The sequence below is a fragment of the Prinia subflava genome, chromosome 16 (assembly GCF_021018805.1).
Source record: "Prinia subflava isolate CZ2003 ecotype Zambia chromosome 16, Cam_Psub_1.2, whole genome shotgun sequence".
Classification (NCBI taxonomy): domain Eukaryota; kingdom Metazoa; phylum Chordata; class Aves; order Passeriformes; family Cisticolidae; genus Prinia; species Prinia subflava.
The window spans coordinates 15,325,324-15,353,318 of NC_086262.1; the positions used below are offsets into that span (position 1 = coordinate 15,325,324).

Sequence of the window (27,995 nt, forward strand, 5' to 3'; positions counted from 1 at the left end):
ATGTGACCTTAGACTGGGGTAGAATTGCACATCCTAATTATCACCAGTGAGAAGAAGAATTATTAAAAATACACACTCCAAGTATCATAAATGCTGTTACAGACATGCAGGAATAGTAAGGCATTTCCTGAAGTTTCACCAAAATTTTAAATCCATGTGGAAGACAGGACCACACCCCTAACTCCATTTGGAAGTTTAATATTCAAAAAGGCATTCTGGAAAGAGTCTGTTCTGTTTCAGACACTGCAGAAATTGCGGGTTACATATAAATGTTATGAACAGGAGGCAAATGTTTATCCTATGAATATCAATATTCAAACATTAATGCAGAAGCTAATCCCTCATGTGCAGCTGTGGCTGTCAAAAATGAACATTTATTAGTGAGAAGTGAGTTCATCTCCAGAAGCTGCATCACAAACCTGGAGGAACTTTTCTCCCAGCCTGCTCTGATATATTTAAAACCTGATTGAATTCAGTCTGGATTATTTTCTTCAGGATAAAAAGTTGCTTTGGCAGGAGCAGGGGCTGAGGGATCACAAAATTTCCTGAGCTGGAAGAGACTCACCAGGATCATTCAAGTCCAACTCAACCCTGCACAGGTCAAAAAATGCCGAAGTTTTTTATCATTTTCCTTTTCTCAGGAAAATCCATTTGGGGTAATACCAAGGGAAAGACAGCAGAAAAAAAAACCCAAAGCAGAAATATTTCAGAGCAAAATAATTTCTTGAACAATATAATACAAATCTCTACATGATATTTTTCAAGCTCCAACCATCTTTGTGGGGAATGAGTTTTCCAAGCTCATCCAGCTGGACAGGAGCAGGGCAGGAGCTGCATTTCAGAAAAGCAGGAGGTGCAGCTCATACCCAGCATGGGCAGGGGACAGAGCCCAGAAATTCCTGATCCAAACTACAGAACAGGTCCCACAGTGGGACCTTAGAAAAGCAGAGATATCTCCTCTCTCATCACAGAACTTTATTAAATTTAGTGTGCAACAACCTGTGTCAGGTGCAGATTTATAAAAAGACAACTGGCTCCTTGCAGATTGAGATAAATTCAACTAGTAGGAAAGAATTAATTGTTTTCAGGTCCAGGCATAAAATCTGATAAAAGTTCAGGCTTTACAGATTTGGAATTAGTTGAGAAAACCCCTCTAGAGCAGCCGTGCTGTTCATATACAGAGAATGTTAACTGCTGGAACATACTCAGCAACATTAAAGCACTACCAGATCTGTTGTAATTATTCTTTCTTGTCGTTTAATAAGGAAAACAAAGCTATATTAAAATAAGTTTCATCAAAGTTCATGAATTGAAATGCTGTGCATTCTAAACAGGCTGTGGTTTGAGATCTTTCTGTAATAAATAACAAGGAATGTGCTTGCACTTCTGGTGTTTGGGCCAGCATAATTGCTGCAAAAATAATTACCAGTAATTGTCCTCTTGCATTAGATCAGTTGATGAAGAGGAATAACAAAAAGCTTTTCTTCTCTTTGTAGTTCAACACACGCAAAACAATAGCATTGAAATTCAAATCAAGCAGGCAGATACAGCCTCGATGGGAGGATCAGCTGATAATAGAGGGCTTTGCTTTTTTATAGCTGCAGTAATTGTTTATGGTAGACTGAAGTCCAGTGGGACTGGGGAGATAAATAAATGTTTATTTCTGGCTCCTGTCTGCATTTTAATTTTATAGTGATTTCAGAACAGGCTGAGCAGACAGAAATTATTGTCCTGGTTGGTTCCTTGTGAGGAGCCCTGGTGGAAAACAGACCCACACTGCTGCTGCTTGACACTCAGCTCTTCTCCAGAGGGAAAAAACCTTTCACAATTAACTCCAGAGCCACTGGCTGTCATATTCCTGTGCCATCTGCATGGAAAATTAGCAAGGCAAATAATAAATCCACAGTCCAAATCCTCCTCTTGGCAGGGAGTTGGAGATTGGTGGCTGTGGAGGGAAGGAGAGCACACTGGGAGTGAGGAGAATTAATTCCAAAATCGATGAACTTTTTTAATGAAAAACCAAACAACCCTTTGGAATGAGCCTTCCATGGGCCCCTTTACCCTTCTGGCTCCTGCTCTGAGTCAGGAGGGCTCAGTGCCCAGGGAGCTGCTCCCAGAGCATCCAACTTCCCAGGGAGCTGCTTGGCAGAGGATTTGAGCATTACCGTAAAAATCTGCGATGTCTTGAAAGGAAAACACTTCTTCAGAAAGCATTTGTACACAGAGGCTTCAAACTGGCATTTCAGAACCCCAGAATTGTCTTTCAATAGCTCAGAGCACCAAGGAGGACAAGGAAGGCCCTTCTGGTGGGAAGTGAGTCCTGAGCTGAAACTTGGGAGGAGCTTGGAGGGAGGAAAGTTTTGCAGTGATTTCAGCAAATATCAGGCTCAGAGGGTTCAGGTCCCAGCTCCTCACAGCTGGGAAGGACTGAGGTGAATCCACCTCCAAGCAGTTTTCCAAGGAACACAATTGCCTGGAAGCTGGAGAAGGGAGATGGTTTTTACTACACTTGATTTGTGTGGGGATCAGTAACACACTGAGAATTCCCTCCTGGAAGCTGTGCCAGGGCAGCCCTGGATCTCTCCTGACCTGCCTTTAGTCGTGTTAATAATTCTGAGCTTACTGGGGACACAGCATTTGCAGGTTTGATTTGGATCCCTAAAACTCGTCGAGTGGCTCTGTTGGCACCAGGTGATGTGGGCAAGCACCAGGGGCAGAGAAAAGAGGGTTGGAGGCTGGAATTTCCAAGTTACATCACAGCTTTTGTACAGTAAAGCAGCAATGATTGAATTGTCTCTTCAAATAACAACGACTTTTAGAGATGCTGTCATTCCTGGGAATTGCCTGAGCACCTGAATCCCCGTGTGAAGTGTTTCCCTGCTTCAGAGGGAAATATCAGCTTCAGGAAAGTTGCTGATGGTTCAAAACCTCTCCTTGTCAGATCTGCAGCCAGCAGTGTATCCGAGCCATTTAGCCCCAGGCAAAGAACAGATTTTTATAGAAATGTTCTTCCTCATCCAAAACACAGGCAGGGAAAAACGCCCCAACCAATCCCAAAACGGATGGGAAAGTACAAATATTGGATAATTAGGAGTCACAGGGCAAGAGGAAGCCAAAACAATTTCTCCCATTTCTATCAAGTGGATAAAATCCACAGGGAACAAAGGAAGTAAAACAAAAGGAATGAAAAGTCATTTCAAGTAACAGAAAGGAAAACTTTATATATTTTATCACATGTGAGCCATAGAAGCCACAATGACATAATGGAAATGTAGAAACTCTTGAATCTCACATTAAATACAGAAGAAGCTTTTGGAAATGTAACTTAACTTTATTTAATTGGCCTCCAACTCGCAGTTGGGTTTACAAAGGATATGGTTCATATTTATTTACAAATGAAGGTTTGAAAGATAAAAGCAGAGGTTTTGCTGTGGATTTTTTTTCTCTCTGAATTTTTAGGAGACTTAATGAGAACCCAGACTTGAGCATCGAGGTTCACTTCAGGTTTCACTTTTATACGTGAGAATTAATCCCCTTTTTTTTTTTTTTTTTTTTTTTTTTTTTTTTTTTTTTTTTTTTTTTCCTTTTTAGTGTTTTCAGAGCACTGAAAATGATCCAGGGAGCAGATTTGTAAACACTGCTTGTTCTTTTCAATCCCACTGTTACCTGCAGATGTAGAGTTGGTCACTTTGCCTCGACTTACAGCTGTAATTATGGCCCTTACCGAGTTGGATTGCATTTTTTAAATGCTGCCAGCACAGAAAAACAAACCCAGTTAGGATCCAGCTCCAAATCTGGCCCTTCTCCTTAGACTCTTGCTCTGTTTTTATGCATAATTTCAAATTTCCTCATTAGCCACTTGGCTCATAAAGAGTTGGAGGTAGGAAAGGCTGGGTTAGTTGGCACCAGAGGATTGCACAGTCCCAGCTGGCACAGAAAAAAAGGAAATTATACCTGTGCACACCTAAGATTAACAATAAACTAAATCTCCCTTAAATACCTTCAGCCTTTGAGGAGCGGCAGGTCGAAACCTCCTCTCAGCAAGCAGCTCTGTCATTGCTGGAAACCACACTCTGTCCTGACTGTAATCCCTCAGAATGTGGGAATTATTCAGACTGTTACCCTTTCCAAACTGCTCCGTGTGCAAGTGGAGCTACCAAAGTCACACATGTAGAAACTTCCACGTGTGTGTGTTTTTCTCGAAACCTTTGCAGCCCTTGGCTAAAATTTCACCAATTTCCACAGGAATTTGGAGGGCAGAAATGTATTATTTTTTTTTTCTTCCTGATTTCATGCAAAGTAGGATGCCCAGAAGAATCAGCTGCCACAGAAGTACAGGATAAAGGATAGGGAAAAGATGGGAGTGATGTTTTTTACCATCAGTCAAAATTTTCTGTGCAAAAAACTCCTTCCCTTGCACCCAGGACATGCAGCTCCAACACCTCTGGAGCTTCTCTGGAAAATCTCAGCACCCCCCTCTGCCCCCAGTGCCCTTCCAGTTCTCCTCAAGCTCCTGAGAGCAAAAAGAGACACCTGAGCACACGGCACAGGCTGGGAATTTTGGTGTTTGGGGAAAACCAAGGACAGAGACAGTGCTGATGGTCACAATTAACCCCTTTAACCCATTCCAAGCACGCTCATATTTCTCAATATATGGGAAAAGAACATTTCCAATCCCTTCAAGGAACCTCAGAATTGTCACTGCTTCCCCAAGCTCTGCACAGCCAGAATTGCTGTGGACAGCAAAGACAAGAGACATTAATAACAATTACTGCTCAATTAGCTGCTGTCAAATCTGGCCACCAGGGTGTTTGCTGCTGGAGACAAATACAGGCATTTCTTCCATTCCACTGTGTATTTGAACTATTAGCTTGATATTTACATTCATTTTTACATTAATTTATTCATGTCTCTTCTTTTTTTTGGTGGGTAGGACAGGCAGCCATGCGGGAATTGTTTTTATTCAATGTGAAATTTTCCCCGTTTCTGGAGAGCCAGGAGGCTCACAGATAAACTGTGGATAATTCAACAAGAAACTCCAAAGAAACCCTTTGTCATTAAAGGTTTAACTGCAGCAGGGTGTTTTCAAAGGAGCCTATTCATTAATATCTTCTCTTTTGTGTGAGTAACACTGCAAAGCCCTTAATGTTTAATTTCTTTACATCTAAGGGGTGTTACTCACGGTGACAAAAGCTTCATTTGCACCGAGGCCCTGAGCTAGGCACGATGTGGTCAGACTTAAGTAGAGCAAATCACCACCTTGGAAAATGAAGAAAGCTGATAGGAAATGGGGAGAAAATAACAGGCAGGGTTTTAGAAATGAATATGCATTCGGTTTTTAATGCTGTGATGGTCGTGGTTAGATCTGAGTCCACAAAGGAACTGAACTTCATGTGACTGTTCTGTGCCTCTTCTCCCCCTGAAGAGGATTAAGGATTTGGTTTGACTTTTTAAAAGATACTTGTTTTCTTTGAGTTAATGTTTGGAAAACTAAATCAGAGCTGTCTCCTGCCCTCAGAGCAAAAACTACCGAGATCTGTCATGACTGAGGTCTCAATGCATTATGGCTTGTGAAAATCTCTCTCTGACACACAAAAAAGGCTTTTTTTAATGTGAAAGATCTGTTTTTCCCAGTCTTGGATTTTTTGAGCAAGGCAATATTTTGAAGAGAAAGGTCAAATTCTTGGTGTTTTACAGAATCCAAATGCAGATATTCTCCATGACCCCACAGGTTCAATGTTAGGTGGAGTCGCTACAAAACTTTCCCTGAAGAAACATCACTGCCTTGGCCAAGTGCAAATCGTGGGAGAGCTGAGGAGCAGCAGCAAAACCTTCACCTGAGAGGAGCAGAGGGGTGTGTGGAAGCTGAATATATTTTGATGATTTTTAAAATGGTTAAAACAGGAGATAACAGGATAAAAAAAATCTATTTTTCCTTTCCTCCCACTGTGAGTATAACCTGCTGCAGCACAGCCCCTGGTAACTCCCTCCCAGTTTGTGTCCAAAGGAGTATTTGGAGGTAAAATAGCCCTTCCAGTTGTACCAAAATAAACAAAGGCAAGGACAGGCAGCCAGAGGAATGAAATCTCAATTATCTGCTACCCCTAAATACTTCCTGCTAGAACAATTTGTAAGTTGACAAACTTAATTAGCTTCTTTACCAATATTTTCCAGATGTTCAGATTTTTGTTGGACTCCTTCAACCAGATGTTTTCCATATTTAATCATATGATCTGTGGCAAATATTCAATCACCAACAGACCAGCAGGATCTGAAAATTAAGCTGATCCAAGCAGGTAATGTGCAGGCCAATAATCTCCAGAAAATGTAATTGGGAACTGTGACAAAATCATACACATGGGACTGTGGAAATAAATAACTTGGCAGTGGATCACTAAAAGAAGTAAAGACTTAAATGGTGTCAGTGGCAAAAGCTCACAGATGTTAATGTTGGCAGCTTTCTAAAAAAAGTCACAGCTTTTACTATTTTTAGCGAGCAATAAGATATTTCCTTTTGAGATACTCAACACTTGAGGCAATAAATAAATAATATAAATAAAATCTTCTGCCCGTGGTGGTTGATGATGGGAGGAGGATTTGACAGTGAGGAGGGCAGGGAGAATTTAAGTGTCATTTTCTTCTTTTGATAAACACAATAGAGCCAAAAGGGTATTTTCTTGTATTATTTTTTATCTTTAAGACAACAGAAGTAGAAGAGGTGTCAGACAACTCACGAAGATTTCCAAGTAACACCAAAAAGGTGTGAGCAGCTGCAGAAATAATTGCTGGCATGAGTTTCAGCTTCATTCCGGTAAAAGTCTCGTTAATTAACACTTTAATCAATGTCAGGTAAAGATTAATCCACCATTAGTTGTGTTGCTGATGGACAACAGGGAGCAAAAAACCAACAAAGGCTGTGCTGTGTCTATTCTGAAGTCACACACAAACCTCAGGTCAGCATGGGGAGAAGTCCCAAACTAAAAGGAGCAAACTCAGAAGTGTCCATGCATCAGCAGGAATTTAAAGGGTTTTTTTTCTCACCCCCTGCATTTCATCGGGAGCATCTTTGAATTCCCCTGGCTGTCTTTCCCAGCTCGTGGTTTCAAGCACAGACCCCAGACTTGTGCTGGTCCAGATGCATCAGGAGTTTAGAGAAACCCAAACTGGCTCCACAAAAATGAGCCCCAGGACCAAAATCCATAAAGAAACTTGGAAAACATCGCAGAACCATCCCAGGCAGAGCCATGGGAATAAAGTGATGAATTAGGGTTAAACTGCACCTGCTGGGGTCATCTCATCACACCCTGAGCCCCTGCATCCCTTCTTCCTCTCTGCCTTTTCTGTTCTGCCAAAATTCCCTCCATCCTACACAATAAAGATAAAAATGCAAACAGGACAGCAGAGTTTCAAACACGGACAAAGATTTTTAAAAGCCTTTTGAATTTTCAGTCTTTTTCTTGAGTTCTTGTGAAGTTACAGCCTTACAAAGGTGATGGGAAAAACATTATTGCAGGGTGTGGTGCCAAATGTTATCCCGGGAATTGGTGGGAGGGAAGAGAAGAAAGACACAAAAGGAAAATATTTCTTGTATTTGGAAAAGCCACATACAAAGAAACACGAGGAAATGAAATGTTGAGCGAGCTACTGGAAAGGTCTCAATTTTCTTTTGAAAGGGCATCATCATCTCCATCAAAATTGGTAGCAGTTCACAGAAAATGTTAAAAAAAATGGTATCACCTATCACAAATAAAATGTGCCACTTGCTGAAAGAATTGTCATTTTCCAAACAAAGACTGAACTCTTCCACCTCCTCTAGGTGAAAACAATTAACAAACCCGGAAGGCTAATGAGATGCAAATTGCCTCCGTGGAAGAGCGGCTCATTTGCAATTCTCGCTGAAAACACCTTTGTTAAAGAGATGTGGAAAACAAGGTCTTCCCCTTCTGTACAATCTTTGGAGAAACAGACCCTTTTCTTGTGCACATTAATATTCCTCCTACTATCTCTGGAGCACAGCCACTGCAAAGCTGCTCCCTGAGTGATTCAATGACTAGTTCAATTAAAAATATTGTGTCCACCCTGTTGAATATAGAATTTATTAGGGAATCTTCAGATGCGATGGTCAGACCACGCTGCCAGATGAAATCACCCCCCACACCAGAACAAGGTTGGATGCATCAGGTTAAAGACCTGTACAGAAAAACCTTTCAGGGGCATGTAAGTGGCAGATAAAGAAAATAAAAATGTTTAAATAGAGGCCATTTGGTGGCAGCTACAGCTAAAAAAGCATCTTTTAATACCATCTGCACCACCTGCTAAAATTCTGTTCCACCCTCGAAGTGGGAGCCACGAATAACTGGGGAGCAGAGCAGAAATGCATTTTGCTGTGGCAGGAACCTGCACTCAGCAGCTCTTCCCAAAGGGTGGCTAAAACTGGAGGCTGATTTTTAACTGCAGCACCCTCACCCTGTGTCTCCTTCTGTCACCATCTATGAAAATGAGAGTCATATTTAGTGAGGAAAGCACAGCAACAAGAGCTGATTTCTTTGTCCTCATCTCCTCCACTTCAAACACTGCAGGACAAGGATCCAAGTGATCACTTCTTTCCTGTGTGTGTCCAAACCAAAAGGAAAGAAAAAAGACTCCAGAACACTGTCCTGGCTTGGCTTATCTGTGTATGAATGTCTTCAATATTTTATACAATTATTTATCCATTCTATAGCATATTCTTGAAAAAAAATCTGAAACCATGGTTCTGTAGTACAAAAAACTTCAGAACTAGAATCTTGTGAGCTCTACCTGTATCAAATATTCCCTATGGCCATAGGTGTGAAATGGGAAAAATGAGTCCTGGTCAATATTTGAGACAGAAATTCAACTTGGATGCATTGTCTAGGAAAGACAGCACCAGGAATCCTCCCAGTACAGCATCACTGAAGTCTGCAGTGTCCAATTTGTAGGGAATTCCCAGCAGCTTCCTCTGTTTGCTTTAGAAACTGCTCCAATGTGCCTGGAAATTGGAATTGTTTGTGTTTTATCCCTGCACTGCTTTCCTGAGCGTGTCCCCAGTCCTGGGAAGGACATCCTGAGCCACTCTGGGTGATTCACCTCTGCCAGGAACCGGTGCCTTGGCTTTTTATTGAGCTGTGTCTTGTGAAACATTTGGGGAATTCTGAGGCATTACAGGGATTTAAAGCCCGTTTTTCCATCCTGCTGGTGCCATCTGCTGCTGGATTTCGGCTCTGACAGAGGGAGATTTCAGAGGAGGAGCTGGGGGGTCCTGCACAGGGTAAGGACCCTTCTGTGTCATTTTAACACTCAGAGCAGCACAAATTACCCTTGTGCACCCACAGAAAGCCAAACACCTGCTGGGACAGAGCCTGGAAAGCTGCTTAGGGCAGAGAAATGCAGTAAAAGTCTTCCAGATGGGAAAATCCCATCCTGGAAAACAGCACTGATGGGATATTTGTGTGCAGAGCAGATCTGTAAGGCACCGTCCTCCCTCACTCTCCCTGCACTTCTCATTGTGGTCCTGACCTGTTAAGAGTCTGTGTCCTGAGTGATCCATTTTTCACAGCCAGCCAGGAGGATGGGTTTTCTCCAGGCCAGGTCACCTGGACATTTCAGCTCCCACCTTCACCTGCAAGGACAGGAATATCCAAATCAGCCAAGTTAGGGAGGTTCAGCTGCTGGGCTCTGGCCCAGGACAGGGGACAGGCAACCCCAGCATTTGTGTTGTCACATCTGAGGCTGAACAGAGAACACAAAAAACGAGGTTTCAAGGTTTATCAAGGTTTAAGCAGTGCCAGGGACACCTCCCTCTGCTCCCCAGCTCTTGCAGCATCAGCCAGGACCTCCCTGCAGTTCTGTGCTCCCACCCATCTCGCAGGTCTCAGGGAGGGCAGCTGTCAGAATATCGGGGAATTTCTGTCCTGGCTGCCCCGTGGCTTTTACAGCACCCAGGGAGGAGCACAATCCTTCCCACCATGGGTTGGAGAGGAAAAGAACTGCACTTACCACACAAACATCCCCTATATTGTTTGGGGAGCCAGACAGGGCCTTTGGTGAATCTGTTCTGTGAGCCAGGAGCACAAGAAGACTGGTGGCATCAAACCTGAATTATTTCACCCTGTTAAATTTGCAGCCTGTCTTTCAGTGTTTTGGATGGAGCACAGTGCAGGGAACCAGGTGGGGCTTTGATTGTTTTATGAACAGGATTATTTAACTGCTTAAAATAGCAGGGAATAAGGTTAGACCTATTGGGCTGGAAGAATTTACGTCTCAGATATAACTCAAAATGTCCTTATAAGCTTTTCTCCTGAATGTAAACATTCCCATTTGCTTTCAGTCCTCTAAGCTGTAATAACCTTTCCTTGGATAAATAGAAACGTGCCACCCTCCAAGAAATACAATTCCTGAGAGCAAAAGATGAAGATCTCTCTGGCAAGGAGGTGCAGACAGAGAAGGATGCTTTGCTCCAGGACTTTTCTAGGCTGAGACAAGCAGGAGAGCAGGCAGCTGGAATTCCCAACCTGCTTCATTCTGGACTGAGTTCATCAATCTCCACCTTCTGCCCTCAACCCTTGTCTGTTCATCCCACCAGCAAAGGGAGCTGAGACACCGAGGCTCTGGTGCCACAACAGCAAATCCTTCTCTCCAATACATTTAAATAATCTTGCTTTGCCTGGGGCTCTGCAACAGACAACAAGCAAGTGGAATTGGGAGAGCCAAAATAAATTATCTGCTGTTGACAAAGCCACCCACCACGGGCAAGTTCAGGTGAGCTGAATGACGCTGAGAACTAAACATCAGATAGTTTGAGGCTGCTCGAATTAATTTCAGAGCTACAAAACAGAGCAGCTTGTGAACAAAATCCCGGTTTCAGTAACAGGTTTGCAGCCGATGCACCCTCTAGTGGCACACAGACTTTGCTTTCCCTGGAGTAGAAAACCAGACGGGAGCTTTACCCCTTCCCTACAAACAGCCCTGGGCATCAGGGTGACCCCGTCCCACAAGGAACATTCCCCATCTGCTGTAGGTCACATATTAATTTTGTACTGCCCCAGATTGGTTTTTCTCGAGAACAGCTAGAAAAACACAAGAAGCAAAAGGCTCAAATCCAGAAAAAACAAAGGCAAAGGGATTGCTTTGCTGCACTGTAGCTCTTCCAGACCAATATTAAATAGCCCAGTAGGAGCACTGAGTTGTGCAATGTATTAAACTTGATCTCATTCTCAGATCTCCTGACCTATGCAAGAGCTGCATTTATTGCTCTGTAACAGCACAGGCAGGTGCTGAAGCAAAGGCAAACATCCCAGCCAGCTCATTTAGTGAGAGCAAACCCCAAACTTGCAGCCAGGGCTCCTCTTCCTCTCCATCTGACCTAAATCTGTGCACTGTGGCACTCTCTGAGCACGTCATGCTTGTTTGGAGAGCAACATCATTGGATTTAGAAGTCAATGAGAGTCTGACATATCCAGCACCAGCAGCATTCCTCTCCAAATGAATATCCCAAGCCTCCAGGCTGACAATAGTTTGCAAGATTCTACTTAAATTCTGTGAATTTAAGGCTTCATCTGCCACTTGAGGTTTTTTTTCCTCCTTTTCTATCCTGTCCATCCCATCTCCCATACAAGAATGTTTATGAATAATTTTCTAATTGAAGGCTATGTTTGTTTGTTTTTTTTTTTTTGCTTGCTTTAGGCTTCGTACATGGATCCCAGCAAAACAGCCTTTGCAGGAACTGGGGAAAAGCCATTTTTGGAGGGAAGGCAGTAAATTTGGGGTGACCTAATTGTGCCCTTCCAGTACCTGAAGGGAGCTGACAAGAAATATGGAGAGAGATTCTTTACAAGAGCCTGGAGTGACAGAATGAGAGGGGGTGGCTTCACACTTGACAGAGAGTTGGCTTAGATGGGATATTAGAAAGAAATCCTTCCCTGTGAGGGTCTGGAGGCCCTGGCACAGGTGCCCAGAGCAGCTGTGGCTGTTCTGGATCGCTGGCAGTGCCCAAGGCCAGGTTGGACAGGGCTTGGAGCAGTCTGGGACAGTGGAAGGTGTCCCTGCCATGGCAGGGGTGAGATGGGATGAGCTTTGAGGTCCCCTCCAACCCAATCCATTCCATGGTTCCCACAGTGTCTTGTGACTCCTTCAAAAAATATAAGCCCCTGAAAGTCTGATGGTGCAGTTATTTCTGGGCAACCTCTCCAGAAACATTTCTGTGGTGGCATCTTTATATATCAGGGAGGAAATTTGTAACCTCAGCCTCCAGCATGACTGGGGGATATGGCACAGAGCCTCTGCTCAGCATGAAGCTACCAGGGCTCCCCAGGAGGAAAGGACAGGTACAGGGACAGATCTGAACTGCTCCACAGTTTGGAAAAGGGAGAACAAAATATTTCTCATCTGTCAGCACTTCTGAAGTTTCGCTGTCACATCCCAGCATTGGTTGCTCTTCCCGAGGCAGATCTTATCTCCCAAACCACGTTGCTCTCACTCAGGAGAAAGTCATAAAATGCCTGTGCTAGGAGATGTGCATTGAGGCTGGAAAACCAAATCCCTCAGCTTATCCAGGCTGCTGACAGATTCCAGGGGGGACAATTGCCCTGAGCTCAGCCATCAGAACCCCAGAGCTGCACACTTCAGCCTCTGCTCACCCAGAGCATCCCGACACTGACGTGCGAGGAGGCCGCTCTGCACCGAGCACACAACCAAAACATAATGAGTTTTAAAGCTCCAGCCACAAACTCTGAATTATGCTCCACCTGCATTTCATAAACAGGATTATGCTGGACTTGCCTATTTTGAAATATGACCACTTCTCATACGGCTGGGCTGCCCCAGCTCTGCCCCAGGCCTTGGATGTCTGCCCTCATGGGCTTTTGCTGGTTTGTTCCACCTTCATCATCCACTCACGCACAGGAGGGATCATTGGGTGTCTTGTGAGCCTTCCCTCTGCTGTGCAATGACTTTCCCAGAGGTTTCTGAGCTTCCCCTCTGCTGTGCAATGACTTTCACAGAGGTTTCTGAGCTTCCCCTCTGCTGTGCAATGACTTTCTCAGAGGTTTCTAACAGAGGCTTTTCCCAGGATCAGTTTCTCCTTTGGGTTTGGGTAAAACTAATTGAGAAGGAAACGTTCTCCTCAATTGAGGCAGATTTCATTCCAGGACATTTGCCATTTGAAGGAAACCTTTCCCATGTAGAGCAAGGACTATTTCGAAACCCTTTTATTTTGATTTGGGCACCATTTTGCCAAGTCACATTATGGGACCGAAATGGGCCGTGAAATGCTTGCTAATTGCTGCAAGATTTAAAAAGGAAAAGAACAGACCTGTTCAGCAGGGCTCCCCTGGAGCACTTCTGCTCAGAAGGGCACAGTGGAGGAACAACAATGCAAAACGTGCCCTGCTCACTGAACACCAAATTACTGGGATCACTTTCTAACAGCGAATGAAAAATATGTCAAGGTAATTATGATTTTTTTTCATTGTTTTCAATAAATCTAAGCCTCTAATTACCCACAGTTTTTATGGGAGGGTTTAGATGAAATGTGTTAGCTCTCTCTTTCCTCAGGGTTCGACAGTTGCAGGGCTTGTTTCAGTAATCCCAGATTATTCTCTCATTTTACCTTCCCTCTTGCTCCACGAACCTATTTGCATTCAGAAATTTGTTTAAAGGAGTTTGCAGCAGTTACATGACACAATGCCCCTGATACAGACATTACTGGAGCTTGTTTCAATCTGTCAGCTTGACAACAGAGCAGAAGACTTTGTTTTCAGAAGGAACTTTTCAAGATACTCCTTCAATTCTTGATTTTCAAACGCACTCCACTCGTATTTCCAGTAATTTCAAAGAGCAGTTTGGCATCCAGTTGATTTCTGTATCAGTTTAGTAACCAACAAACTCAATCCAAAGTGGGTTTAAGCCAGATCCTGAGACTGGGCACCCTTAATGGACACAGTTCCATTGGAAACTGGTTTTCTAGACAGATTTTTCTGCCCGAAGAAAAGAGAGTCCAAACCCAGGGTTGAAAGATGAGGGTTCACAGAATCACTGAGGTTGGAAAAAACCTCCCAGAGCATGGAGTCCAACCTTGGCACCCAGCCCAGAGCACTGAATGCCACATCCAGGCCTTCCTTGGACACCTCCAGGCTCCTCTTTGGTGGAACCTGTGTCAGGATGGACTAAAGGACAACAGCCCAGACCTTGTGTGGACACCAGGAAGTCCAGACCACCTGGTCTGGAGCCCACAGGGTGAAAAAACCTAAAATACTTGAGTTAAAAGCAAGGCCAATAAAAGGCTTAGAGTGGCTACTGGGCTGTTCCTCCAGATAAAATACAAACTGTGTGTCATGGATTAAGTTCTAACCAGAATAAACCAGTAATCAGATTTTCAGAGATAGGGATCTATTTTATATGGTACTAAGCATTCTGGCCTTGATTAAGTAGATTATTTCAGAACAACTTTAAATCAATTGGAACAGTTCCTGGATAAGCCAAAACCTCATTTATGTGCAACTGGGAGATTATTGCAATTGCATCAGCTGGTTTAATAATAATAAAAAAAACAACATTGGCTTTACCTACCAACCCAGCCTTGCTGTGCCCTCAGAGCATCATGGCTCTGTGCTGCTGCCACTGCCAAAACCGGGGGCATTTTATCTGCAGTCATATGGGGCTAATTAAGTGACTCATTGACAATTAACACCCATCATTTGGGTGAATGCATATACATAATTCTGGAATTTGAGCTGTTGGAGGGACAGGGGTGAGGAGATAAAGAGTTTGTTTTCACTGGAAATACCCTGGTTCTCCTTCAGCTGGGGACTCCTGGTCCCTGCTCCCAAAAAAACCCTATAGCAAGCCAAGAAATGCTTTGTCTTCTGTCAGTCCTGGTCCATGGAAAGGATGCTGGAATCCTACAGCTCTCAGGGATGCTGCTGGCTCGGGTGGCAGATCCCAAGGGATCACCTCCCACCCACATGAATAGGACTCGGATTTTCCTGCATTTTCAGTTTGCCCAGGAAATTCGCCAAAAAAAGAAAAATCAGCTCTGCTCCCCACACTCAGAGCTTATTGAAGCTGCAAAGTCAAACAATCAGAGTAAGGAAAAAAGAGTTTTAGAGCTTCTGTGAGCATTTTGAGCTGCTCTGTGTGGACAGATCATTGATACCCAGCACAGAACGGCTGTGGGGATGAACATCAAAGCAAGGAGTGGCCTCCAAGATCTCTGCTTTATTTGCTGCAGTTGGGGAAAACCTTAAAGCAGGGACAGCTTTGTGGGTAAAAGCACTTGGATATTGTCTTGGAAAACGGATCCTACCCAGTGATTCCCTCTGAGCAAAGCGATTTGCTTAAACCAAACCTTTTCCAAGTGATCATCAATTCTTTTGCTCCTCTTCAGGGACACAACACACAACCTGTGTGCTAATTTGAGGAAGTGGCAGGCACTGATAGAGATAAAATCAGCAGCAATTGCATAAACAAAATGGTTACTTGTAGCCCAGAGATATGGAGGAACGATTGCTTTAAGGAGATAGATAATTTAATATGTCCTCAAAGCTCTGGAAAAGAGAAGGGGATGGGATCAAATGTCTGACAGGATCAATGTTCTAGAGTTTATGTTTTCCTTCTTCAATGAAGAAAAATGATGGTGCTTATAATGAGTGAGAATCATTGTTACACTGATCTTCACAGGAAAAAAAAAAGTGCAAAATTCCAATATGGGGATGCTGCACCAATTTCTGCTAAGTTTGGCAAATCCTTCTTCAAAAAAGTAATTTTAAATAGTTAAGAAGTAAGTGTTAAATAACTTTGAAGACAAGAAACAAAATTGAGCAAATGTACTGTTTTCAACAAACTCAAGCCCATATGGTTTTGTTCACCAAATTATGAAAAAAAATGTGTGTTCCTGCTTGGATATATCTGTCCTTAGAAGGGAAATCCTTTAAATCAAAAATCTCAGGACTCAGAGAGCTCCAAGTGCCATCCCCCAAAGTGCTCATTTCACTCTGGAGCTGGTTGAAGAACTGGCAGCTGACTGTGCTCAGAACCAGGTCAGGAAAGGACCTTCTCCCTGCATTAAATGAATTCATTCTTGTGGATTCCTTGCTTTGCTTGTTCTGATCCAGTTCAAGTCACTGCAGCCACATTAAAAAGGCCTTATTGGGTTTGGCAAGGGTGATTGCTAGAAGTTTTCAAATCACTTTTTTTTTTAATTTAACTTATTTTAAGTTTGCATTTACATTTTGTTCAGGGTTTGAAGTCCTGGAATTTTTTCAAAGTGCACTTCGAAGTTATCACCATTTTTATTCCTGCTAGTATTGATCAGCCTCAGGGGAAATAACAAGCCCTTCTCTAGTGCAGAACTGTAAATGCAAAATAGCTTTCTGTTGAAATACATAAACCTTTTGTGTTTCACCATGATCTGAGAATTATTAGAGGGGGTGTATCCTTTAATAACTTTGAAAAATGAACAGACTCATAACAGCGGGGAAAGGTTTTAACATACAGCTGTTAAGGGAAATTTGCAGGAATTCATGATTCACATCTGAATTTAGAGGCTGGATGAGATTAAATTTTTTCTACCAATACATCTTCATATTGAGACATTTTGGATTCTGGCTTTTGAGCACATGCTAGGTTGTCATATATAATCTAAATGTTTTTATTGGCAAAGGAAAGGAAATTGTGAAATTGCTTTTCATAACCTTTGTTTTAATTAGGTTTCCACTTTCTCATTATAATAATAGGCAGTCCCCTAAGACTTTAAAATGGATATTTGTTTTCTTCACCCTCTGACTCTGCGCAATCCCATCCCATTTATTACTTTGAGTCACGGGGTAGAAGCCAGAGTGCAGCCAAACCCAGGCTGGCAGAACCAGACTCCATCTCCAGGTGAGGGTGAACCTGGTGGAAGCTGGAATCCCTTTGTGCAGACCCAGAACTGCCTTCCAAATTACTGCCAAATTCTGCTCTAATTGTAAAAGCCACACCAAAAAATTAAATTAACACCTGGAGGGTGAATACCTGAGGTCACCAAAGAAGCCCCTTTCTTTTTCCAGAGCTGTATGGAAGTGGGTTTGATGTGCTCCCAGATCCATAATTCCAGCAGAGCCAGGGATGAGGGGCAGAACTGCAGGGCTGGGAAGGGCATTGGCACAAGGGATGAAGTGCCCCTCTCACTTTGTTCACCTTCAGCCCTTCCTGATCTTCATCACTCCCACAGCCCTGGGAATGTCTGGTGGAGCCAGAGACAAATGGAAGAGCCACAACAATGATGGGAAGAGAAATGTGCATAAAAGAAGAAAACACCTCAAAAGGGAATTGTAAACAAAGAGCAAACAAATAAGGATTAAAAATGGATCAACTTAGGGACAAACTAAATGATGCACTGCAGGTTAGGGAACTGCTCTGAGAAGCTTTTTGCTGACATTAGCTGGTGATTCTCCTCCTTCCCTCCTTATTCCTACAGGAGAGTCGAGAATCGCTGGAACTCTCACATTCCCTGGATTTATGGCCCCAGGAGCAACCAAACCCACAGAGCCTTCTCTGCTGGCTCAGAGCAATGATACAGAGCTCCCCGTGGGCCAGAGACACACACAGGCTCTAACCTTGGCTGAACTTTTCCCCCATCAGTCTTGATAATTGATGGACCCCAACGAGAAATGACGGCAGTTTAATAACGCTCGATGGTTTCTGGGTGACTGCTGGTGTGTGACTAAAGCAACATTTAGGTTAGGCATTACCCAGCTCCTCTCAACAGGGGCCACAGGGGGGGAAGAAAAGCAGGAAATGTGGAGAAAGGCCTCAAAAATTGGCGGATAATTCTCATTTTGAGATTATTCCACAGGAACATGGCATTTTCTGATCTGCTGGTGTGGCAGAGGATGGGTTTGGGAGGTGTTCCTCAGGTATGAAATCATCAATTAAAACCTGCATAAATAAACAAAACAAATTTACATCTGTTTCCCAGGTACAGCAGGACCTCAATCTTCTTGCCTCATTTTCTGCTGACATGAGAGCAAAAGTAGATCCAACAATAATTATGGAAAATCTTAAGGAAGCAGATTTATTAAGATCCATTATGCTGGGGACCTGTTTGCAATGTCTTGCAGGACCAGTGCTCAGTCATGTGAAATTCCCACCCACACCCCCCAAAGCCTCAAAAACACCTGAGCAAAATGGATTATGTTACTTTTTACCTTTGCACTGCCATTATTCACTTCTGTCACATGTAGGTGCCCATAATGAGCTGTCAAATTTCTAAAAGATCACAGAATCACTGAAATTGGAAAAGAGCTCTGAGATCATCGAGTCCCAGCTGTGCCTATCCCCACCCTGTCCCCAGCCCAGAGCACTCAGTGCCACCTCCAGAAATCCTTGGACACTCCAGGGATGGGCACTCCAAACCTCCCTGGGCAGTGCCATGGCCTGAGCTCCCTTTCCATGGGGAAATTCCTGCTGCTGTCCACCCTGAGCCTCCCCTGGCCCAGCCTGAGGCCGTTCCCTCTCCTCCTGTCCCTGTTCTTGGAGCAGATCCCAAATCCCCCCTGCTGTCCCCTCCTGTCAGGAGCTGTGCAGAGTCACAAGGTCCCCCCTGAGCCTCCTTTTCTCCAGGCTGAGCCCCTTTCCAGCTCCCTCAGCCCCTCCTGGGGCTCCAGACCCTTCCTCAGCTCTGTTCCTTTCCCTGGACAGGCTCCAGCCCCTCAAAGTCTCTCCTGAAGTGAAGGGCCCAGAACTGGACACAGCATTCAAGGTGTGACCTCAGTGAGCTGCTCCCTAGAGAGGCAAATTTTGATCTTACAGAAATTTGCTGCTCCCAAAAGGGAATATTAAAGAAACCACAGCCTAGGAGAAAATACAGTTGAGTATTTCACACCAAATACATGAAGTTTTTATCTTTTCAGCTGAAGAAAAATCACCAGTGAGCAAGAGCTTTTAAGGGCCATTGACATGGAGATGATGAGTTCTGCTAACCAGCAGCATAAACCTTCATGGTTTAAAGCAACTCATTGCAAAAGTTCAGTCTAATTCTGTTTTTTATAGGTCTATTATATACATTTGGTCCAGAAAGTTGGTAGGACAACAGATGCTGTGAGCTATAAAATACCCAGCTCACAACTCCAGAAAATGCCTTTGGTTACAGAGATCAGAAGCACTTATCTCATAAGAAGAGAGAAGATACAAGCAGCTCCCTGATTTCCTGCAACACTGAAAAAGTTTTTCCCCTCTCAACCTGAAGAAATATGTCTTCAAGGAGAGCAAAATATGGGATCATAAAGAATGTCTGAAGATCTCACAGCCAATATATTACCATGAGCTATGGATGGAATAGAATGATCCTCATGTTCAGGAGCTCAGCATCCAAAATGTTGAGCTGCTTTAAAAATCAGCCTGCTCCTTCTGGAATCTAGCTGGGAGCTGATTGCCTTTGAAAATCTGGCTGTGATCACGCACAAACAGTGTTCTCCTAATAAAAGAGCCACTGTTGGCTGCATGTTTAATTTATGTGGATTTAATCCTCCATGATAATGCAGCGAGTCTTGCTGAGAACTGCTGCCCATATGTAGAGAACAAATTCACATTAACCACAGCAACACAAGTGCCTGACTTGGCCAAACCATTGAGCCAAAGTCTGGGACTTGCTAAAGTATCAATATGGAAGACATATGTTCTTTGGGATATAAATTATGATGCTTTTCATCATATTACTTGTGCAGTCCAGTTTATGGAGTCGAGCAGCTTAGCAGAGCTTGTTTGGATGGATGGAAAAAGCATGAATCACTAGAGGAATTCCCAGAGCTCTGCTTTGATACGCACTTGCTTATTTTGGGCAATGTGGGTTCACAGAGCTCAGTTAACAGTGAGGATGAGCAAACCTTTCCTCCTGTGTCCCATCTGGAAACACAGGTGCTACAACTTGTCTGTCACAGACTTGCTGTCTTTATTACACTCAATTTAACCAGAGAAATCAGAGCTTCTGGAAAATAGCTGTTATAAAAACACTTGCACACGTTTCACTAAGCAATTATGAGCCTGCCTTACATTGTTTCAGTGGTTGTGGCAAACATTTCTCAGGCAAAGCAATTAAATAAATTAATGGTTTAAAAGACACAGGTGCCATGCCTTGACTTTTAAAATTGCTTCTTTAAGATTCTGAATATGCTGGAGCAACATATTCACTGGGTAGTGCTGTGAAAAGTTGCTCATCTCTGCGGAATTTCTAACACCACTTCCTTTAGCCAGCATTGCTTCTCCAACCTGAAATCCTAAAAGCCATTCCTCCCAAAAAGCTGTTAATTCTGAAGCACTGCAGAACCCATCTGCAGTTCCCATTAGCTCAGTTGAGCAAGGTCATCACAGGGATAAACACATTCCATGTCGCATTTATGATTTCAGAAAAACAAGCAGTGCAGAGCTTTGATTTGCTTTTCACTTGAACAGAAAAGCAAAGTTAACACTGTGGGGGCTGCCCACTCCTTTTTGCTCAGGATGTGGGAATTACAGCTTTTCCAGCCCAACACTACAGACCTTGGGCTCATCAGGCAGGGTTTGCAACATCAAATTGAAAGACCATTTGGGCAGCTTGGATCTCCAGCTTGTGTCCAACAGGAATGTATCCATCAAAGTTCTGCTCATTGAAAGGCACAGGGAGATAAACCAGTGATTTTTGAGTGTTCTTTCCTGTGGGTGTGCAGTGATATTTGGGTTAATCCTGGATGGGAAACGAGGCAGTGCTGCCTGTGCTCCCCTCACTGCGGCCACCATGGCAGGAGGGGTTACAGGCAAACCACAGCTCATCCTCCAGAGCTGAAAACGTGGGGCAGCTCAGAGCAGAGACCCAGATCTAGGCCTGGATGAAATTGTATTTTTTTGTTAACATGGCATTCACAGTGACCTTTAATCCAGAAACTTCCTCTCATCCTTTCCCTGTGAGCTGAAGGGGCCTGCTGAGAGCGGAGCTGTGGCCTGGAGCACGGAACTCGAGCTGTGGATCCATCCCCTGGGATCTCTGCTGCTTTGGGCAGCTCCGTGCCATTCCCGGCTTCCCTGGGGAACGCTGGCATGTCTCCTCACCCTGGGCAGCTTTTCTTGTTGGAGGTTCCATGCAGGGAGCTCTCAATTTCCCTGGATCAGCAGAGAGGAGTAACCTCACATCCATGAAAGCACCCGGCTGTCCCACCCACCTTCGGCACCTTGGCTGAGGTGAGGAACACCCTGAGCACAACAGGGTTAAAACCACCCTAAAAAAGGGGCAGAGCACGGAAAAAACGGAGAGAGCTCTGTGGTAGCACATCTGAAGGCAGCACAGCTCCCATCTGCAATCACTTAGAGGTGCCCCAGTAAAGCACAGCCCGGAATGCCTGGCTAATAAAGTGTCAGCAGCAGGGGGATTACGAGGGAGATTTACAAGAGTGCATGAGTGGAGCTGCTGCTGGAGACATCCGATACACTCCGTGTTTGATTCCAGGCTTTGGGAAGGCAATGAAATAAGCCCTGGGACTTGTGTTGAGAAGGATTTTGAAGTGCTTGCTCCTGCCCCGATACCTGCAGGAGTCCTGGCAGCGCTGCCTGCAGCACCTCGCCTGCCACATGGCTCTGGGGCTGCTCTCATTCCCTTCTTCAGCAGCAGCACGGAGAGAAAATCCTCTCCCCTGGCTGCCAGGGTGACAGCCCTAAAGGAAGACCCAGGGTTAATGCCCTGATGTGATGTGCAGCTTTCTCCTTGTCCCACTCCCCCTCTTAAATCTTGTGTGCAATGAAGTAAAACCTGCCAAGTTCGGGCCAAAACTTGCCAGAGCTACAGGGAGGTAAAATCTGAAAATTTTTCTCTCATTTTTAAGGAATAGTCTTAACTAGATACGTGATAACTATTTAAATCTAAATCAGACAAAGCATGAGTAAACACACTGCGGTGAACACATTGACCTGGAAAGCTTGATTAGAGGAACAAACGCTGCTTTTTCAATCTCTGAGTGATGAACTTACCAGCTCCACTTTCAAATGTGTTTTCCTTTTATGAAGCGGACTTTCCAGGAGGCAATTAGAGTGATTTGGGCAAAAACAAAGAGCGAAATATTTTCCCTTCATTGTCTTAAGCAACAGAAATAAGTACCGAGCTTATTACTCACTCCCTGAGTAAATGGAAAGAGAAAACATTTTGTGCTTTGTTCCTGCACTGGACAGGGGGATGTAAAATGGGCAATAACCTCAGCCACAGCTCTGTCATTTATGACAAGGCTGGGCTGTGGCTCCAGAGGGATGATAAAGCTCTGGATGTGCTGAAGTGTTTGCAGGAAGAGGCTCCTCAGCACCATCGATCAGCCCGACCCTTGGCAGCCCCTCAGACTGAGCAGCCCAAGTGCCCCCTTGAAGATGTGAGGGACTGTGAAAGCAGGGAAGGAATGGGAACAAGGAATGCACTTGCCCAACCTAAGAGAGTAATTGGAGATATTGTTCACTCTGGATATCCATCAAGCCCGGAGGCTGAATTCTGGCCCCATGGGAGCTGGTGGCAAACCTCTATTGATTTCAGCAAGGTCAGGATTTCAGCGGTGATTTATGGAACGGACTGACATGACATTTTAACAATCAGTTTTAGTAGTTGGAAGTGTTATTCACTGCAGAGGTAAAGCATTGTTTGATTTTATGTGACAGTGTACCTTTAAAAACAGGCAACCTGCAAAGCAACAATATAAAAGGCAGCACTTAAATTACATTATGATGAGGAATGGCACCAGGGAATGAAACCAAGGGAACGTTCCCTTTCATTCCTCTCATGCTTTCAAAAGTCAACAGTTATGAAGACACTGTTACTGGTAAATTTAAATCCCCTTTCCTCAACTTTACAGCTGTTTGCTTGCAGTTTCCTTCATTTCTGGCAAAACACAAAGATTAGTTTTTCAAGATGAAGTATGAGTTTTTCTGAGCAAGCACGACAATCTACCAGCACAAGCGAGTTGTTCATGGGGTGTTGCAGGATGAAGAAGAAAAACCAGATCTCCTCTCCAAACCTCTGGCTGAATATATACATTAATAATAGCTATAATAATCTCTTTGTAAGCTTTTTTTGTTAACCCTGCCATTCATAATAATTTCCCAGGAAATTATAGAGTAGGTCTTGGGACAACAATTTCAGGCTTTTATAAAAGAATGGGAACAAGAGTTGTCAAAATCACATCTCTGTGGTTTGAGATTTTCTGCCACGAGGAAGAAAAAATGCTTTAAGCTAGGCCAGGAAGGAATATTTACAAATAGACAATGACTGGATTGATTATAATAGCATGTTTTAGTTCTGATTTGATTTTCCTTTGTTTTAGTGAGGGGTTTTTGTAGGAACAACATATATTTGTCACATGTATATGTAACTGCAGGAAGAGATTGGAAGGTAGCTCCAGTTGACTTCCCCAGCTACAGATTGGAACATGAAGAGATTTAACCCATAACAGGAGAGAAATTTGCCCATTTCTCCACGGCCTGGGTAGGGTTTGAGTATTTTCAGCAGAGTTCAGCAGCCGTGAGGGTTCTGTGCCTGTTCTGTGCCTGCCAGTCCCAGCCTGGCTCCCCAGAGCAGCAGCCACTGGTGACAGCAGCACAGACCCAACCTGCTCTCAAACACGTTTGGCATTTGAGGAGTTCAAAGCTTATTTTTTCCTTTCCTCCTGAAAATCCCCACTTAAAATCACAGAACTTGATCTGGAGCCCTCAGAGGGTGACAGACCTGGTGACTTGGCTGTGCACTGGTGTCTGGGTGTGATGCTTTCTTGGCGAGGCTTGAGAATTTCAACTCCCAGTTCAGGGAAGAGAAACCCTGTCACAATAATGGGGGATGCTCATATTTTTCCACATTTCTTTTCTTAACTGGATGTTTTGGTAAACTAACTTTTAAAGAAATTTAATCAAGAAAGCCTTGCATTCTGCCTTGATTTTCCAGAGGCATCAGCAGCGTTCCCAGTTTTCCTTTGGCGTTCCTGTTAGCTCTGTTTTTGTAACCCCACTATCAAGCTCCTGCATGTTAAGCCATTCCCAAACACCTCCACTGCATTTTGCATCCACACAAGAAAAAGAATCCAGCCCTGGCAGAGGCTCAGGGCTTCCTCACCCTTAATAAGCCCATTTTGGTGTTGGTTGCCATTAAAAGCAGCCGATGATTCAGAGGATGGAGCCCTGCAAAAATGTTTTTTAGAATTGTTCCTTTCTACCAAAGCGGTCACAGGTATGCCTGGATTCATTCAGCAGACCTGTTCTTCCAGTCCTTTAGGATTGTCATTTTCTAATTGTCCAGGAAAATTTATTGTTTCTTTCGAAACAATGAGGGAAAAAAAAAAAAAAAAAAAGCCTCATTCAAAATCAAAAGAGTTTTAATGACCAGCTTTGCAGTAAGGCAAAGTGCAGCCTGGTCCTGCCTGGGTTTGCATTAAAAAATCAGCTCTGTTCATCTCTAGGTAACTGTCCATAGTTTAGATAATGAGAGCTGGTTGGAATTTTCCACTTTAAAGGCATTTATTTCTATTTTACACTATTTTTTTGAAAACAAACAAATTCGCTTTAGAAGATTTGGGTCTTGTTTGTCAAAAACTAACCTGCACCATTTTTTTTACCATTGCTGTTATCAAGAGAGAAAATAATCTTAGTATTTATTGACATTTTATTTACTTGGTCACTCTCTGACTTTCCAAAATTGGCCATGTTTGGGATATGCAGTAAACAATAAGCAGAAAAAGGGAAATTATCTAAACACCATTCGTTTTGTGATGTGAAATAACAAAAAAGTACAAAGGAAGACAAGGCAGTAAGTCCTTGGCACTCCAGTTCTCAGAAAACTCTTGAAAAATATATATTGAAAATGCTATTTTTTCCCCTGAACTCTCCAGAAAAAGAGAATTTTTCAGATTTTTTTTTCAGATTTAAGATTTCAAAACTTCCCATGAAATTTTCTGTTTTAGAGCAACTGGGGTCACAGTATTAATGTGATTTATGTAGTCAGTTATAAGCTCAGGAGAGAGTCCTGCATTTGAATGCATCATAAAGGTGTAATTTTTCCTCTGTTGAACAGGAATGGACAAAAACATCATTGCTGAGGCTGCTTGGCCTGGGATCAGAGCCCCTGTGGGGATTTTAAAGCAGTCACTAAGTCCATGGGGGGAATTCCAGCAGGTCCTGGGAGAGGGACAGGGACACTGGTGGGTGGTTTTGATTCCAAATGACAGCCAAGAAATGCAAGCCCTGCTTCCCCCATCCACCTTCAAAGCCTGAACCCTCCCAAAAACTTCTCATGTGCCATTTTCAGACCTTTTCCTGCCCCTTTGGTCGGGCTTAGAGGTTTTCCCAGATCTTGTAACTCATCCTGCAGATTCAAGGTCCTGTTTGTTGTGTTACTGCAGGGAAACATTCATACTTTCCTCGTGGCTCTGTCACTTTGGAAGATTTTTTTGTCACCCCTTCATTTTTCAGGAGTAAAAGCAAACCCAGCAGCACCTCAGCCCTGCCCAAAAAGGATATTCCCCAGTGAGACACCCTGCCATGAGCTCCCCACCTGAGGCAGCTCCATCCTTTCACCTCCCCGCTCCTGATCAGTGGAGAAATGAGATTTTCCATCCACCCCCAGGCGTTTAGGGAGCATCTGTAAACTAATCCAGATTTCCTCCTGAAGCTTTACTCGGGGTTCCCCTCTGGCCAAGGACAAGGAAAGGCCAAACCTGAGCCCAGCTTGGTGCCAAGAACAAAGTGGCTCAGACAAGGCCGATCCCCAGCGGCAGAAGCCCCACCAGGAGATGACACAGCAGCTCCCTGCCACTTTCTCTATCTGATCACACAATTCCTTAATCAGCACAGACAGTGCTGGCTGTCAGGAAAACGTCCCGTGATTCAGCTTTCATCTGCGGGGAACAGGTTCTGCTTTTGCAAATCCAAAGTGTGCCCGCTTGTTTTCCGTGTCCCTGCCCTTCCCAGGCTCTCCCGGCCCTCCTGGCTCCACACGTAAATGCAAAGGAGAGGTTTCAGCCCGGGAAATCAAAGGTAGCCAGGGCAAAATGACTCTTGGAAGTGGAAGCTGGATATTCCAGCACAATGGGAAGGTTGTGTTTGTAAGCACCTGAATCAGCCTTTTGAATATATTTGCCATAGCAGCAAAAAATTCAACCTCTTGTTTAAAAGAAGGGATTTTTTTCTGGTAATGCGTTTGGTGTGAGAAGAGTAAGAGCTGCCAGTAATTTCCCTAACAAACATCCTCCGTTTAAAATTCGGAACAGAAACTGTCAGCTTAATTAACAGAAAATTAAGACGTGATTTCTCAACTCCTGACGAGCTTGGCGTTTTGCTGAAGTAGTTTTTGAGCCGAGTTTGCCGCTAACGAAGGACTTGTGTTTGCACAGCAGGACCACAAGAGAGAGCTTTAGTGTTGGATGTCGTGCTCTGCCGAGGGAAAGGATTCAGGAGCTCGGCAGCTCAGTGTTTTTAACTTTTTAAGCAGGATGAGGATACCGAAAAAAGTCTAATACAGGCAGCAAATCAGTTCCCCATTCTCCACAATCCAGGCAACCTCCTGAAGCACGAGAGTTTGAGAGGCAGGTTTTCAACACGGTGCCATTCGGATGCAGCTGGGTTTTACCCAGTTGCTCTGAAAACCCGATCCTAAAAATTTACAAGCAACCTCAAGAAGATCAGGTTTGATGGGCTGTTTCCAAAATGAAGGTGTGACAGCTATTTTAGCCCTGTCTTTACAACCTGGGCTGAGTATTATCATCATCTTCTATATAACCCTATATAAAATCTGGATATAGCCATATATAAATGTGTATATATTTATATATTAGTAAGTATATCCAATCTTTTCCTTCCACCACCCTTCTCTGCTTAAACAGCCTCCCAGTTCTGGCCTGCTGAGCAGCTGGTCTCATTCCATTCAAATCCTTACCTAAGACTAATTTCTCCCATGATATCCATGAGGGCTTTAATAATAATGATTATGCTGCAGTCCAACCATCTCACGCTCTCCACCCATCTCCTCCCTATTGTGCATTACCTTCCACTCATTTTCTCTCTGATAAAACAACCTCTGCAGGGCAGAGACCTGCTGGCTCTCCTCGTCTTCTCCGGGGTGTTGTAGAAGTAAGAAGGCAATATCGCACATAAAGCAGAGGATTCAAATGGCTCTGAGTCAGATGTAAATGAGGAGAAGCAGGTCATTCCCAGTTACCTCATCCGAGTACCTCGCTGCATTCCATTCCAGCAGCTTCCCGGATACGGCATGTAATGAAAATGGTGAATAATCGTGTGTGTGTATTACACCTTTCATCCCGAGGAGTTCTCAATTACTTTGCTAATTGGCTGTGCAAAGTGTCTACACGAGGAGCGCTTTGCTCATCAGCGAAACTGCAGCCGGTGCCGCGGCACACGACCAGAGCTATTCCCAGAAAGCCTGGAGACCAAATCCCGGGCTCCAGCCAGGGCAGAGCAGAGGAGGGAAATGAAAGACTCGGCGATGACCTTTAACTTGATGTTTCTGTGCCCATTTTCAGCAGAACAACCCTGGGATTGTGTGCGAGACTTGAGTTTGCACGCAGTCCCCACTGCCGGAGTTCCCCTTCCCTTTGCACTGAAATAAATGGATCTAAGTTCTGATCCTGGAACATTCTGAGTGCTCACAATTGCCTTGGATTCAGCAGGAGCAGCCCCAAATGTAGCACTAGAAACACCTCGCTTCAGCAAGTGTAGGCAAAAGTTGCTGCTTGCTATGGCTGTGCATCGTTTGTTTTTGAAACATAGCCCCTGGATGTTTCTGAGTTGTTTTTGGTTTTTTTTTTCATCATTAACTACTTTTAACTAACACTTCAGTAAACTTCCTTAAACTTCCAGTGACCTCTTACGCACCCAGAAATATGAGAACAGCGAAACCCTTCCCTAGATAGAACATTTTTTCAATACCAGACTCTTGATGATGCAACTGATTTTGCTCTTACAAACGGGGAAACTGAGGCACAGAAAAATGAAAT

General features: G+C 43.8%; 1 long non-coding RNA gene across 1 annotated transcript; it reads right to left on the bottom strand.

Moving 5' to 3' along the window:
• Positions 1-412: 412 nt before the first annotated feature.
• LOC134559165 (uncharacterized) lies at positions 413-27,292 on the bottom strand. Its single transcript, XR_010082467.1, has 3 exons — positions 27,026-27,292; positions 9,538-9,640; positions 413-1,945 (listed from the first exon to the last, which is right to left on the bottom strand). It is a non-coding gene; the product is annotated as an uncharacterized LOC134559165 (long non-coding RNA).
• Positions 27,293-27,995: the final 703 nt, after the last annotated feature.